At 39.0% G+C, this 12,293-nt stretch overlaps 1 pseudogene; it reads left to right on the forward strand.

Annotated features, from left to right (window-relative positions):
- The first annotated feature begins 1,135 nt into the window (after positions 1 to 1,135).
- LOC127437337 (thrombospondin type-1 domain-containing protein 4-like) lies at positions 1,136 to 11,350 on the forward strand (annotated as a pseudogene).
- Positions 11,351 to 12,293: the final 943 nt, after the last annotated feature.

The following is a 12,293-nucleotide window of genomic DNA, read 5'->3' on the forward strand; positions in this document are numbered from 1 at the left end:
TCGTCCTCCTCCACCCAGATTGAGGCGAGTCACTATGCCACCACGAGGATTTAGAGCGCACTGGGAATTGGGCATTCCAAATTGGGGAGAAAAGGGGAGAAAATCAACAAAAAATTTTTTGAAAAAAAAAGAAACAGCACTGAAACCAGAGTACATGTAGATAGAGACCAGCACCTCAACAGGTGGCGCCTCATGTGGCAGGGGTGAGAAGTACATATTGTATCATTCAAGGAACATTTCACCCAAAAATGAAAATTTGTAATTTACTACCCTCAGTTTTTAAGCTTCAAAAAGGATGCAAAAGCACCATAAAAATAAAATGTGAATTATGAGCAGTATTCCAAGTTTTCTGGAGCCATATGATAGCTTTGTGTAAGAAACACAAACCCTGAAATTCTCTCTGCTCCCCAAAATAGATGATCTTCCAACTGCAAAACCCTGGTGTGCACTACAAATTCATTCTCCCTGTAAAAAATCTTGCAAACCCACGGCATCCTCATTTCAACAGACCTGGAGGTAAGCCCTAAACGGAGAGCTTTTCAAAGCTGGTGTCATATTTACAGAGTTTGAGTTGTTTGCTTTCTCTGATAGACTCTGAAATCATACATGACCCTGATAAAGATGGATTTGAAAATGGACAGAATTCTTTAAGAGACACAGCACTGGAGCCTGGGTAGCTCAGCAAGTATTGATGCTGACTACCACACCTGGAGTCATGAGTTTGAATCCAGGGTGTGTTGAGTGACTCCAGCCAGGTCTCCTAAGCAACCAAATTGGCCCAGTTGCTAGGGAGGGTAGAGTCACATGGGGTTAGCTCCTCGTGGTCGCTATAATGTGTGGTTCTCGCTCTCGGTGGGCACGTGGTGAGTTGTGCGTGGATATCACGGAGAATAGCGTGGGCCTCCACACATGCTACATCTCCGCGGTAACACGCTCAACAAGCCACGTGATAAGATGCACGGATTGACATCTCAGACACTGAGGCAACTGAGATTTGTCCTCCACCACCCGGATTTAGGCGAGTCACTACGCCACCACGAGGACTTAGAGCACATTGGGAATTGGGCATTCCAAATTGGGGAGAAAAGGGGAGAAAATCAAAAAAGAAAAAGAAACAGCACTGAAACCAGAGTACATGTGGATAGAGACCAGCACCTCATCATGTAGCGCCTCCTGTGGCAGGGGTGAAGAACATATTGTATCATTCAAGGAACATTTCACCCAAAAATGAAAATTTGTAATTTACTACCCTCAGTTTTTAAGCTTCAAAAAGGATGCAAAAGCACCATAAAAATAAAATGTGAATTATGAGCTGTATTCCAAGTTTTCTGGAGCCATATGAAAGCTTTGTGTAAGAAACAGCCTGTTCATGAGAGAGGTAGCAATTTCTGATTTGTGAACGAATTATTCATTTGACTCTGATCCTTACAGTTAATTGGTTGTTCCGGTTATCAAAACTGCTCTCATTGATTTATTGAGAAAACGGGCTGATCTGGTTCTTTAGTTAAACTCATTGACTGACATTGATCCAGTCACAGTGATTCTCCAGTTGTCAGTCCTATTGTTTGACTGCAGAAAACAAATGCACAACTTTCATAACAATTTTATGGTGCTTTTGCATCCTTTTGAAGCTTGAAAGCTCCAGTTCTTATTCATTGCATTTGTGTAGCAAAGAGCCACAATACATTCTTCAAAATTTCTCCTTTTGTGTTTCATGGAAAAAAGAAAATCATACAGGTTTGGTGCGCCAAGAAAGTGAGTAAATGATGACTGAAACTTCATTGTGGGGGGAACTATTCCTCTAACTTTGGAAATGTGTAATGCCAATGGCAAAAAAAGTTAAAAAGAAAAAAATGCTACATACAGTTGTGGAGCACAATACTTGCTGACCTCTCTCCAAACATAGCGCTTGTGGTTGTGACCATAAAGTTCTATTTTGGTCTCATCACTCCAAATTACAGTGTGCCAGAAGCTGTGAGGTGTGTCAAGGTGTTGTCGGGCATATTGTAACCAGGCTTTTTTGTGGCATTGGCTTCTTTCTGGCAACTCGACCATGCAGCTCATTTTTGTTCAAGTATCGTCGTATTGTGCTCCTTGAAAAAACCACACCATCTTTTTCCAGAGCAGCCTGAATTTCTCCTGAGGTTACATGTGGGTTTTTCTTTGTATCCCGAACAATTCTTCTGGCAGTTGTGGCTGAAATCTTTCATGGTGTACCTGACCTTGGCTTGGTATTAAGAGATCCCCGAATTTTCCACTTCTTAATAAGTGATTGAACAGTACTGACTGGCATTTTCAAGGCTTTGGATATCTTTTTATATCCTTTTCCATCTTTATAAAGTTCCATTACCTTGTTACGCAGGTCTTTTGACAGTTCTTTTCTGCTCCCCATGGCTCGGTATCTAGCCTGCTCAGTGCATCCACGTGAGAGCTAACAAACTCATTGACTATTTATACACAGACACTAATTGCAATTTAAAAAGCCACAGGTGTGGGAAATTAACCTTTAATTGCCATTTAAACCTGTGTGTGTCACCTTGTGTGTCTGTAACAAGGCCAAACATTCAAGGGTATGTAAACTTTTGATCAGGGCCATTTGGGTGATTTCTGTTACCAATATGATTTAAAAAGGAGCCAAACAACTATGTGATAATAAATGGCTTCATATGATCACTATCCTTAAATAAAAGACAGGGTTTTTTTTTGCATGATCTGTCATATTTTCAAAATCAATGCCAAAATTTCACAATTTCTGCCAGGGTATGCAAACTTTTGAGCACAACTGTATGTGTATAATGATTATTCCTTTTCTCCTATTAGATGTGTAAAGGAGTCAGGCGTGTAGTATTTGGTTGGCTGTGCAAACTCAGCCATGAGGAAGTGTCAGAGCTGTTGTGTGATGAAGCTTATAAACCAGCCCCCAGAGAAGAGCCCTGTAACACCCAGCCATGCCCTGCCCAGTAAGCAAACTAATGATACTCCTTTTGGCTTTACATATATCTGACCAACTGTTTAAGTCTAATTAGATAAAAATAGAATGCAACACAAGGCACAAAAGTATTATTTTGAGTAAAGCAGAGAGAAAGATAGGTGTGTGCCACTCTAATTATTATAATGAATGTATCTCTTGTTTTAAAGGTGGAATACTAGTGAATGGTCTGAATGCAGTAAGACCTGTGGTCTCGGTACACAGCACTGCCAAGTGTTTTGTATGCAGACAAATGCCAACTGAACAATGTCAGTGTCACCAAAGTTCTGCAGACATCTCCCTGTCCCCGAGACAGCTGCCACCTGTCAGCTGAAGATATGCACCGAATGGCAGATTTGCACCGACTGGACTCCAGTAGGTGACATCTGTCAAGTATACGGGATTACTATGGATCTGTTTATCGCCTGAGGCGACAGTATTGTGTCACAGCTATAGACCTAATGTGGTGACAGTACATTTTTTATTCCTATTTATTAGTGCCATTGTTATTTTACTGAAGATTTGTTTTAGAAGGCCTACTGGTTGCTGTATCCACTGCTCATGTTATACTCAGTGATTTCCACAAGTTGAACAATTTTATTATATACATTTGGTAAAATGTACTTAATCCAACAGGTTGCTCAGCAGTTGTCTCATGACATATCGTAATAATTCGTACAAGATGGAAAAATCGTAAGTTATCGTACGACTTGGCTAGTACGAAAAGGTACAACTTTTATTCCCATAGAGACCAACCAAACAATAAACAGAATTTCAAATCGATACAATACAGTTATCAAATTTTATCTACAGCCAGCCTCCTATCCAACACTTTATTTCAAGGAGGGGAGTGTCAGTGAACAAATTTGCGTACTCTTTCCATATTTATTTTTGCAATAAATTACTAATGTAAGTTAGTTATCTGTAATACGCCTCCCTTGTCTTCTTCCAAGGTTTAGGTTTAGGATTTGGGTTAGGGGTTAAACTTGGGAAAAATAATAAGAATGCTCATTCAAAACCCAGATGTTTCTCTTTCTTCTGTTGTACACAACAGTGATTTTCCTGTTGAAGTCATGGTTAGGTTTAGTGTTTGGATAAGGGGTTAGACTTTATGGCTAGGTTAAGTTGTGGGGTAAAACTTTGGAAAAATCGTGATAACATTGTTCGTTGCTTTGTTTTATTTTTCTTTATGAGAGTAAAAGTGGAATGTTTTTATATGAGCCAACTTGTGCAATTACTTACAATTTTGCCATCTCATATTATTATTACGACTTTTCATGAGACCAGGTTGAGTTGTTCCATTCTAACAGGTTTGGCCGGAGTTAAAGTAGTCTCGCCTAGCATGAAGTCTGGTCCAATTTTGCAGCTTATTCAGGCAAAAAACTGCCAATGTAGACAGGAAAGATCTGTCAGACTGACATGTAAAGAGACCATCCACAGTACATATTGTTTTTTCCTGCTGTTTAGGGGCAGGTTAATCTGAAATACTACAATTGATACCACAAGAATAATGCAAAAATTATGTAAAAAACATGAAAATACAGTTCTGCTTGTAGATATCTAGGTTTCTTGCTATTATGTGACTCAAACAAAACTCTGAGGATCTTTCAATTATGTAATGCTACTGCCATTCCTGTGATCAGTTCATCCTCAATAACACTCATTATTGTAGAGGTCTGCATTCCTGCGGGACCCGATCAGATTTCTTGCGGCGTGGGATTAAATTTCCGAGTTGAAGGTAGTAAAAGACGGTATGTCCATAAGTTGTGTGTGGGAGCCTGAAAAACCCAATGTGGACATCTATTTTTACAAGAATGGCAGAGCATGGAAACACTGTGTCATCAAAGGATGTGAAACTGGAATTGGAAAATGGTCAGTTTATGTTTTAAGAAACCAACCTCAGGCAAGTCAGATGGACATCATGTCACGCATCATCTGATAATAGCAATAACAGAAAAAAAAAAAAAAACATAATTTGTGTACACTTGTTGACTATTTGTATGGCTTTTGCCCTCTGTGGAAAACATGGGAACAGGGAGTGGGTGAACATGGAGTACAATTCAGCGGGAGCGTTCAGGTGTGGAATAGAAACTTGTGGGAGCAAGATGTAAAAAACAGTCCCGTGCAGACCTCTACATTATAGCACCCCAGTACCTTGATTTTCAGGCGTTTTCAGGCAGACTGTTGCACCTTGAATCCTGAAAGTTGTGTAAAGCCTGTCAGTCAGCTTGGAACTGGTGATTACAGCCAGCTTTTGCTTTATTTGTGTTCAATATGCATTAGATGACCAGTGAACAGAATGTGGGCGGCCTGTAGGCGTGCTGTCTGTGGCCGAGAGACTATGCTACACAACTGTGCAATACTTTGCGAACATGGCCAGTTCTGCAAATTACGCTTGATTTCCCAAGACCATTCAAGCTACAAAAATTAATCACTGCCATAAGGGCCAATCAATTAATCCTGACCTTTGTCTGACCCAGACATGTTGGCAGGGGACAACCACAGGAGGGGACTAAAACCACTAATGCCAGGCTAGAAAATATTGGAAAATATTATGTTATGTCAGACTCAGCACTGTAGTGTAATGCTGTTGGTTATATTCCCACAGTGCTCAACTCCATGTGGCATAGGTCAAAGGTCATGGGAGGTTGTTTCATGAGCAACACTGGCGAAATAGCACCTGATGAGGAATGCAATATGAGTTTACGGCCCAGCGATGTGGAGAACTGTGACACGGGGCCATGCACAAGAAGTTGGTTCTTTACAGAATGGAGCAATAATGTAATAACAGAAATCACACTCGAGCGCACACACACACAAACACAATCTTGCCACACTAATATGTTGAGGGACTCAGTTGCTCCATGATTGCATTTCAAGGTAATTGCCAAATGTACTGCTGATAATGTTATTTTCCCATGTTTTCAGTGTTCTGACTGTCACTCCGGTGTGAAAACCGGTAGTGTAGTGTCTGAGAGACCACAGGGGCAGTTTGCCTTTAGAGGGCTGTGGGTCACAGCGCCCACCAGAGGTACAGAAAAGTAACAGCAACTCCTGCAACAGTCAAGAAGAGTGGTTCACCGGACAGTGGAGTCAGGTAATGGCAATGCTTTTACTGTTAGAGTGAATGTTGTTGGCACATCTGATTGTTGGTAACTGTCAATGGAGTCTATGGAATCTTTGAAGAGAAATGCAAAAGGAAATTTAAAGGAATGTTCCGGGTTCAATACAAGTTAAGCTCATTCGACAGCATTTGTGGCATAATATTGATTACCAACAAAAAGATAATTTGTGGTAGATTAAAAAAACAAAAAGATTAGAAAAAAGGCCAAAAAGTGGTTAAGGCACTTACAGTGGAAGTGAACGGGGCCAGTCCATAATCTTTACAATACACACTTGTTTCAAAAGTGTAGCCATAAGATGTAAACATTATAAATGTTAACATTATTATAGTGTGATAAAAGTGCTTACTTACCTTATCTGTGCAAAGGTATAACCGATATTACAACTTCGCTGTCATGACGATGCAACACCGTTAAACACTGTAATCTGGTAAGACGCTGTAACGGCAGTAAATCACTGATTTTTATCATGCGTAAATCATATTAAAACCTATATTGTACTTCTTGTGGCTATACTTAAAAAGTGTGCATTTCAATGTTTATAGACTGCTTCCTTTCACTTCCATTGTAAGTGCCTTACTGAAACCGATTTTTGCTTTTTTTTTTTTTTTTTTTCTTGCTGTTAATTGAGCTTATATTCTTAAACACACTTGAGCTTAAACACCCTATGCATTGTGTCAGTGTTCTGCAGATTGTGGTCCAGACAGCCAGCAGAGGACAGTAGTGTGCATACTGAGAAGTAAGGAGGGGCTCACTGTACTGCCTCCACCCCAGTGTGCCTCTTACAGTCAGCCTCCCAGCATGCAAAGCTGCTACCACAAAGCCTGTGGGGCCAGGTGGTATCACACCGACTGGAGTCCTGTGAGGATACATCTTCTTTTTCTCTCCCCAATAAATCTCCATTAACATTGACTTTCAGTGGGCTGACTCACTTTCTTCATCTAAACTTAGAAGACACAGGCAGCCATCTAAATCTAGTAGGAGGACAGAGATAGCATTCCTTGGATAAAGAACTATTATTTTAGCCTTTGTGTTAGAAATAGGTCTGCTTTTTGAACCTGGTGGAAGTTTTGTCTTGTTTTAGAAGTTTTAAAAACAATTTTTTTTATCTTTAGTCTGTTTGAGACATTTGAATTGTAGATGTTTATTAATCAATATAATAACTCCCTTGCTCTTACTTGAACCAGCACTAAAAAAACATGTCCACCCCATATCTTCCCAAATTTTTCAAAACACTCTATCATATTTCTTACGTTTAAGAAAAGTAATAACCTTCTTTCTTTTTATGGGGTGCCCCAACCCATTTACATTCCATGTGGAGAGAGATAGTACACTCATATTAACATTTTACATTTTGATATAGTAGAAAAAATAAATTGTGTGTCAAAAACAAAATTATACAGACCACATTCCCCATTAGTGAAACAATCAAACCCCGAACTTCCCCCCGAACAAAACAAACAGGAAAAAAAAAAAAAAAAACGTGCGCATTAACCCCGCACACGAAAGTGCCAACTGGTGACAATCCCTCTAAACTCAAAAGGTCCATGAACGCCCACGAGCCCCCACGAAAACTTTGCTATCGGACTGCTCAATTTTGCCTCATAAATTTGTGAGGCAAAATTACATAACAGAAATTACTTTGTAAAATAAACCCCAGCCAATAGGAAGAATGAACACAAAGAACGTGTAGATTCATTCACAGAACGGTCTCAAAGGTGTGATCTTCACAAAACAAATTCCAGCTGATATAAAACCGTTCAGATTCCTCGGACAGACAAACAAATGTTCAGTGAGCCGGCTGTTATGAGTTCAGCGGATGACATAATCATTCCAATGTCCCGTAAAAATACTCAACAAAACAAACTCCAGCCAACAGGAGGAATAAGCACGAAGAATGAACAGATTAATCCACAGCTGTTCCAAAGGAGTGTTATTCAATAGAACAAGCTCCAGCCGTTAGGCGGAACCAATACAAAAAGAAACAAAACCAGAATCCCGGTTCCCCGGATGGTCGAGTCAATTCACTCAGAGGCCGCATAAAAGTATATACCATGACTTACACAATCTGTCAACTTTATAAAAGACATCCTTTGTGTGAGCATGTAGATATTTTGCAGTCATCCGTAGTGTCCACTCTCAAACTGGCCAGGAACTTCAATGCAAAAGTAATCTTTCGTCAATGCAAAAGTTTCTTTAAGGAAAAATGTTATTCACAAAACAAACTCCAGCCGCTCGGCGGAGCCAACGCAAAAAGAAAAAAGAAACCAAAATGATCCCCATCTTCCTCAAAAGCCAGAGTAAGTACAGTGAGTCAACCCACTCACATGAGAAACACCCAGTGGTTTACTCATTTACATTTATGCATTTGGCAGATGCTTTTATCCAAAGCAACTTACAGTACCCTTATTACAGGGACAATCCCCCTGGAGTAACCTGGAGTTAAGTGCCTTGCTTAAGGACACAGTGGTGGTGGCTGTGGGGTTTGAACCAACAACCTTCTGCTTTCCAGTTCAGTGATTTAGTCCACTACGCCACCACCACCACTCACCCATTGATTCAATAAAAGACATTGCCTGATAGGGACATGTAAATACTTTGTGACCGTCCTTCGTTTCTATTCTCAGTATGGCCGGAAACATCAGAGCAAAAGTGATCTTTCACTGATGTAAGAGTTTCTTACATTCCTTGAACTGATCGCGTTTCTCTCTTGTCGATCTCGCAAAGTCCGGGAAAAAGAAAATATTATGGTTCTTCCAAGAAAGCTTCCCTTTGCTCCTCGCCTGGCGCAATACAAGATCTTTATCGGATGATCTCAGAAATCTGTCCAGAATCTATCGGGGCCTGTCTCCCTCAGAAAATCTGTGAGCTGGGACTCTGTGAGCTCGCTCGATTTCCAGCTTGTGGCCTATTATGTCGAGCAGACTCTGGAGAAGCTCGTCTAGAAATTTCACCATATCTCTGCCCTCCTCATGCTCAGGAATTCCAACAATTTGAACGTTATTCCTGCGGCTTCTATTCTCAAGATCTTCAAGCTTTGGTCGCAGACGGATTAGCAGTTAATTCCCTCTCCGAAGATTCCAGACAATCGATTCATCTCTCAACATCAGTCACTCTTGTAACTAACTCAGAGAATTTTATTTCCATCGCCGTAATCGATTGACGTATTACAGCGAGATCCTCCAAGTCAGCAAGAACCTTCGTCAACATCACCGACATGTTGGACAACTGACGCTGGATCACCTCTCCCGCCGCGCCATCCAAATCGAGTCCCCGGTCTGTAGGCCTGTCGGGGCTTTCATACTGAACATGTAAGTGTCTTTTAATGTCTCCAGAGCCTGATGATTTTGACTTCTTTGCCATGTTTTGCCTCAAAGAGCAAATGTGTAACTGGGTGTATCAAAGTTATAGTGAAAAAGGAGTTACATTTTGGTCTGTTATCACCCAAAACCTATTGTATCGCTTCAGCAAACACTGATAAAACAACTGGAGTCATATGGATTCCTTTTATGCTGCCTTTATGTGGTTTTTGGAGCTTCTAGCCACCATTCACTTGCATTGTATAGAACTACAGAGCTGAGATATTCTTCTAAAAATCTTTATTTGTGTTCTGCAGAAGAAAGAAAGTCATACACATCTTGGAGTGCATGAGTGAGTAAATGATGAGAGAATTTTAATTTTGGGGTGAAATATCCCATTAACGGGAAAGTTCAGCCAAAAATGACAATGCTGTCATCATTTACTCACCTTAATCATGTTCCAAACCTGTATGACTTTCTTTCCCCTGTGGAACACAAAAGAGATGTTAGGCAAAATGTTAGCTTCAGTCATCATTCACTTTCATGGTATGGATAAAAGATTTATGGGTGAACTAAATGCTTTAGACAAAAATAAATTGTGCCTACATATTAATTTTTTGCAAAAATAACATTTTATAAAAATAAAAATAAATAAAAAAAAGATGGACACAAAGTGAAGCCGACAAGTGTCAGACACACATGGGAACTCCTTCAATGCAGTTTAGAACGCATCCCAGGAGGATGAATTGAATGAAGTTGGTTAAGAAAATGCCCAGATTGTGCAGAGATGTAATCTAGACAAAGGGTGACTACTTTGAAAAAGCTAAAATATAAGATTATTATTATTGCATAAAAACCTCCTTTTGTTGTATTTCAGAGCTTTGATGACTTCGCTATTATTCAAAAACATGGAAAATAGTAATAATAAAGAACGAGTAGGTGTGTCCAAAATTTTCACTGGTAGTTTATGTCTCATAAAGTGTTCCAGGTCATGTGAAGGTGGTATTCGTGTTCGAGAGGTGCATTGTCTTACTGATGACCTGCAACCCTCCCAGGACTGTGAGGAGCATCTGATACCAGCAGGTCAAGAGACTTGCAATAACAAACCGTGCTTGCCACAAATAGGTGAACCTTATGCACATTATTTCACATGGTTCATCTGATATAATGTTTTTAAATGTTGGTTTTTACTAACAACCCAATTGACATATGACGTTTTACAGCATTTACACAGCTCAGAGAAGTGTCTAAAGACACTTGAAAATGCTTTTGTTTTGCATTTCGATAGAATTGCATTTAATTTCATTCATTAGAAATTATATTAACTGCTTAAGAAATTTGAATTTCTGAGTATTTGGTATGTTCCCCTTTTGCTGTAATGATATCATGCACTCGAGTTGACTCCACAAATTTGTGCAAAACCTGATGATCCATGTTCCATGGAACATTGTATGTGCTTTTATAGAAGCAAGGAAATCTGACCTTTTGTACAAAGTAATTAACATGGTCAGTCTGTGTCACAAATGTACTTAATTGTTTAGTGACCTTGAAAGAGTGCAGAATATTAAATATTTCTTATTCGTTTTGCATAAAAATCTTTCTTGGTTTTATTTACTTTATTTTATTGTATTTCCTTTCAGGTATGAATTAGATTTTGAAAATTCTAGTTTTTCAGTATGGACTCTGACTTTTGAATCCCTCTATATCATATAATCTTAATGTGTTTTGTTTTCTTTTGCAATTGAGAGCTGCAGAGACAAATACTACAACTGCAACATCGTGGTTCAGACTCGCCTGTGCATGTATGATTACTACAGGACGGCGTGTTGCATTTCCTGCTTGACATTTGCTCGTGGGCAATCATACAGGTGGGGCTATAGGTGACATCATCGTCTCTTTTATCCACAAACCTCATAACTGACTGCAATTTGATCTCTTTGTAACAGCATTAGTGAGCTAAAAGAAACTTCTAGCCTTGCAGATGAACTCATTATGTACTGGTTGGTGGTCCAGACATCCGTACCAGGAAGAAATGCAGCAAATGATTCAGATGGGGGTCCATGTGCCAAGTCATTAATAAATTTGCCACTCTGAAACAAGACAAAAATCTCAAGAAACAAAAAATATAATTAAAAATGACATCAATAAGAGTGTTCAGGAAACCTGTTCAAAAGCAATTATTAGAAATTTGATTATTCAGCTTTAAAGTAGTGGCTAAGAAAGTGTTATATCAATATCAATATCAATATCAATATCAATATCAAATATATATATATATATATATATATATATTGCTGTTCTTACACTGATATCAAAAACAGCTGCAAGAATCACAAGAACATTTAATTCAAATGAAAATCTGCTAACTTGTATTTCCAATCAAAAAATTCAAGGAAAGCACAATTAGATGGTGAAACCTAGAGAGATCATCTCTTTCAATGAGGATGTACTGTATGTTGTCTGAAGTAAAGAACCTCGAAGAGAATTTCTTATATTGCTTTTCATTTTGGACTGGAAAAGAGATTTTAGTGCTGTGGGAATAGATCAACAAGAATCTGAAACATGAAATCAATATTATTTTGTCTATTTCTGCAGTGAATAAAAAACAATTGGTTATCTTGTGGGCAGTGAGGTGAATTATACTGCTGTTAGGAAAAGTGAGCGGCACCTCATAGTGACAGTGAAGAAATAAAATTATGCAAGCTGACAGTAATTTATAAAGCAATCAATACATGCCTTCAAGATATAGTGCAAATGCGTACAGTACATCATTTAATCCATTTGGTGGTAAAAGTCTATTGTTTTGGAGTTGCTGAAGTCAATAAACTAAATAATGTCATAAATAAAATTTGATCGACAAGAAAAAGGTAAATCACCAGTGTGTTATAGATCTAAATGAACAGT

The sequence above is a fragment of the Myxocyprinus asiaticus genome, chromosome 48 (genome assembly GCF_019703515.2).
Source record: "Myxocyprinus asiaticus isolate MX2 ecotype Aquarium Trade chromosome 48, UBuf_Myxa_2, whole genome shotgun sequence".
In the NCBI taxonomy this organism is placed as follows: domain Eukaryota; kingdom Metazoa; phylum Chordata; class Actinopteri; order Cypriniformes; family Catostomidae; genus Myxocyprinus; species Myxocyprinus asiaticus.